At 29.0% G+C, this 4,755-nt stretch overlaps 1 long non-coding RNA gene across 1 annotated transcript; it reads right to left on the bottom strand.

The window, feature by feature from the left end:
- Nucleotides 1-302: 302 nt before the first annotated feature.
- On the bottom strand, nucleotides 303-1,212 carry LOC128295234 (uncharacterized). The gene is made up of 2 exons (XR_008285577.1): nucleotides 979-1,212; nucleotides 303-475 (listed from the first exon to the last, which is right to left on the bottom strand). It is a non-coding gene; the product is annotated as an uncharacterized LOC128295234 (long non-coding RNA).
- Nucleotides 1,213-4,755: the final 3,543 nt, after the last annotated feature.

Raw genomic sequence — 4,755 nt, 5'->3', positions numbered from 1 at the left:
TTAAATGAAAAATAAGGCCCATTTTCTAAACAGGCCCGGCCTCGAATAAGAATTTTTTTATCTAAGCTTGGCCCGACCTAAATTTGAATAAAAAATTTCCTACTGTTGTTTTGCTACAATTTTGCTATTATATTGCTACTATTTTGTTGTATTGTTGGAAAAAATTTATTTTAATATTTTTAGTATATTTGATGTATTATATTTTTTTAATTTATTTTTATATAAAAAATGATATAATTTTTTTAATACGGATAGACTAGATCAGGTTGAGCTCGAATTTAGTATTTTTATCTAGATTGAACTTGAACAAAATTTAAATCTATTTTTTCAGCTGGGCCTTAGACCTATAAAACAGACCTATAATTTTATATTAGTTCGACTCATAATCAGGTCTAATAAAACTCCAATTAACAAGAAGCTCTCGCACCATGAATCAGTCCTCAAATCCATCCCTCCAAGGAGTTGTTGATTGTTGCTGATAATTTTGAAAAAAAGAAATCATCACATACCTTAGACTCCAAAGAGCTGTAAATAAATTATTGAATCGTCCCCTTCTTCTTAAGACGCTACTAGTTTCCCTAGTTTTCATGCTTTCTCTACTCTAATAATTATTTTCTTTAGATTTTTAATACTTAAATAAAAAATTGCAATATTTTTGTAATATCCCTAAAATCATCGTGCTATATTTGTAAAGTATATACTGAGAATATGTATAGTGGATTCCTCAAGTGAATGAAAAGAGATATATTAGTGATACTAGAGAAGGATAATGGATACTGGAAAAAGTTGAAACAAGTTTTATATTGTGAGATATTCATCTTGGGTGTAAACTAAATTGTAAAAATATGAAAAATATTAGGTTAAATTGTAAATATTCAAAAGTTATCCTAGAAAACTGAAGGAGAAATGCTCAAAATTTATGGTGTAAAATTAAGAGTTAAAGAGGTACAAAAGTGAGAAGAGAAGGGTTGAAGAAACCTGTTCCAAGTGTCCTTGACGAAAGTAAAACACACGTTCTCCTTCTCTAGGAATTGTGACCAAAGGACCAGCACATGCAGAGCCCTATAAATGTCTCTTTCTATCCATAACCCAAAATCAAACCTTCATTAAAACCAGACTCGTTTTCTTAATAAAAACAACGAATTAATTACAAGTTTACCCATGGCGAAACTCGGATTTCGGAACTCCATGGGAAAGCTTGTTTCAAGTGGTGATGTTGTGTAGGAAAAAGAGCTTTAAGAGATAAATTAGTTTGACTTTGGTAATCGTGAGTGGAAGACTTTGAAAAGCAGGTATACTAATGGGAAAGCCATGATTTAGTTTGAAATTATTTTAATTCACATAATTAAAAATTATTAATAATATTATAAAAGTAAAAGGACCAAATTACGTAAAAATTAAAATATAGAGGTATCATCTTAAATTTAGACATAATAAAAGACTGACACCAAATAATTATGATTTTTAAATATTAATTAAATACAAATTATTAAAAATTTAAAACCCGTAGCGGGTCACAATTCTAGTTTATGTATAAATTTGAATAGTGTAAGGTCGTAGTTCATAATTTTAATAAACTATTAAAATATTTATTTATTTTTAAGGATTTCTATAAAATATTATTGTTTGTACATAGATAATATACCAAAATATAAATCCTTCGTCATTTTATACACATTTCAACATGTTTTATAAGCTATTTTATTTTAATTCTTAATGTTTTATAAATTATTCAAAAGTTTTCATTTAAGTTGTTAATTTTTTTAAAAAATCCCACCAACAAGTTCCAGGCAATGATTGATACAATGGATTAATACCAATCGACGAATAAAAAAAATACCTTACATCCAATCGATTTGACGGTTATTGTTGAAGATTGGAGAAAAAAATTGTTTGAATTTTAGTTTGTAGATTCGTGGCGTCTAAAGCTATTTAATAAAAAAAATTAAATTGTAGAAAAGAAAGAAAAAAAAAAAGAGTTTCCAATTTGTGCAAGCAGAGAAAGTCATATAACATTGATTTTAATAGCTTAGTGACTTAAATGAAAACTTTTGAATAGTTCAATGACCAAATTATATCTTATTTTTAGTTAAGTTACTAATGGTGTAATTTATCCTTAAAATTATTGTGTTCTAATTTTATATTTTTATTAAAGGATAAATAACAAAATTATACATGAACTTTGATGAAATTTGCAATGTTATACATCAACTTTAATTTAGCGCATTTATAGACTTGAAACTATAATTTTGGTTCAATTTTTATATTTCATTAACTCTATTATCCATGTGGTGCCATTTTCCATTAGATCGTGTATAAATTAGAGATATGACATTTTATTAAGTTAAAATAAATAAACAAATTTAAATTTTTTCACTTATATTAAAAAAATAGATTTTCGGAAAACAATAAAAACTTTTTTTCCAAGTGTATTTATTTTTAATTTAGATAAAAATAATTTATTTTAATTTTAAAATTTTAAAAAGCATTCTAAAAGTTCTCTCCCAAATCTCTCCAATTCTAATACAAACAAACATTACGGTAAGGAGCTAAATGACCATTTTCTCTCTATTAAAAATTAGCTTCACAAAGGCTGGAAATAGAAGTTCCACCAAGTTGCCCCTTAGTAACCGTCAACTCTTCCAACTTGCAGATCGACCTCATGACCTTCCTTATTGCAACGTCGTGACGTTGATGGAGGACTTCTCACTTGTTGGTGTCAGGGCATCGACACCCCAATCTCAAGATCAGCATGTCGCAACTTATTAAGTCGACATCGCAAATTTAACACTCTTTATATCACGACGTCAATCACTTTCTATATCTCTTATATTTTAGAATCAATCAACGTCACACCTTTAAAATTCATAACCTCTTATGTAATCATCCTTAGCATCCCAAAGAAAATATCTCATGTTGCGACCTCGATCATTACCACGTTGCGACATTTCCTTGTTTCAACCAATCTTCCATGTCTTGTATGTCATGGTCCTTCTAGCACACCTACATAGTCACTATATGAGTATCATTTACTACATAAAACTAAGGTAACATCAGAAACACTAAAATAGACATAAAAACAGGACTAACACTAAATGCAACACGTTGAATTGCTAATCAACTAAAATACTTAATTTTACCTAGGCTTAATATATAGGTTGGTCTCAAAATTTGGCAACTATTCTCAAATTGACCATTAAATATTTTTAGATCAGATTGGTTCTTAAGGTTGGTATCTGTTACATAAATTGATTTTTATGGTTAACACCGTTAATTTTTTAACAGTTGGGTGATATGGCCAAACACATAGGTGACATGAGGACAAATAGAGGAGTGAAATGTGCCTTCCTCTTTAATTATTCTAAAATTTTAAATTAAAAATATATAAATTCAAAAATGTAAATAATTTTTTAGAAAATATAAGAAATATATGAATTTATAAAATTCAAAAATATAAAATAGTTAAATTTTTCTAAAATTGAAAAGAAGATTCAAAAATTGACCGACATTGACCGGTCAATTTTTTTAATTTATATTTTTTGAATTTTTTATTTTCTAAAATTTTAACATTACTTTTTGAATTTTTCAAAATATTTTGAGAACATTTTTTTAGTTTCTTTTTGAAATTTTAACTAATTTTTTATTTTTATGTTTTGAATTATACGTATTATTTTTTGAATTTTTATAATTTATTATCATTTCGTATACTTCTCTAAAAAATTACTTTTTTAATTTATACACTTTTGGATTTTTAAGCTTTTTTATTACAATTTTAGAATAACTAAATAGGAAGACATGTGTTTTCATTAAAGCAATTTTGCAAGCTATTCCAACCTATTTGATGGCCTGTTTTTTATTACCTAAGTCACTATGTGAGGAGCTTGAAAGTATTTTAGCAAAGTATTGGTGGCTGCAAGGTTGGGGGAAGAGGGGAACTCATTGGTGCACTTGGCAAAACCTTTGTTTTTTAAAAAAAATGGTGGCTTAGGTTGTCGTAATTTAGGTCAATTTAATATTGCGTTGCTAAACAAGGTTGGCGTTTGATTAGTTATCCTTGTTCATTATTAGCCAAGGTTTTGAAAGCGAAATACTATCCGAGATCGAATTTCTTAGAGGCTCAGTTAGGAATTTTACCTTCACTTACCTGGAAGAGCATTTAGGCAGCCAAGGGTCTCTTTAAAAAAGAATTATGCTGGAGAATTGGGCAAGGAAATTAGGTATCCATTTGGGATGATTGCTGGATTCAGGGGATTGATTCATTGGAAAGGCCAAACAATTCAGAAAATATGCAGATAGAGTTAGTTTCGGATCTTATTGATAATACTAATAGAAAATGAAGGGCAGAGTTAATTAGCAATACCTTTCAGCCATAGGTGACTCGATCAGTCTTAGAGATCCCATTATCAGAATCTAACCACGTAGATTTTCAAGTCTGGAGGGGTGAACCGACTGGTACATACTCAGTTTGCAGTGCTTACAAACTATTACAAATTGCTAATCTGGATCCTAGTGATATTTATTACAGATCGAATATAAGGACTTTTTTAGAAAATTATGGAATCTGCAACTACCACCTAAAGTTACAATTACAATTTGGCACATATCCTGGAATTATATTCCCACTTTGGGAAATCTCAGACATAGAAGAATAGTGTCCAAGGCCAGATGCCCTCGTTGTGGCTATGAAGTGGAGGACTGTCATCACATCTTCAGGCAATGCCCTAAAAGCATCGAAGTTTGGCAGTTAGTAAATTT

The sequence above is a fragment of the Gossypium arboreum genome, chromosome 7, assembly GCF_025698485.1.
Source record: "Gossypium arboreum isolate Shixiya-1 chromosome 7, ASM2569848v2, whole genome shotgun sequence".
NCBI classification, from domain to species: domain Eukaryota; kingdom Viridiplantae; phylum Streptophyta; class Magnoliopsida; order Malvales; family Malvaceae; genus Gossypium; species Gossypium arboreum.
Note: the sequence above shows the minus strand (reverse complement) of the source record. Positions and strands in the feature narration are given on the sequence as shown.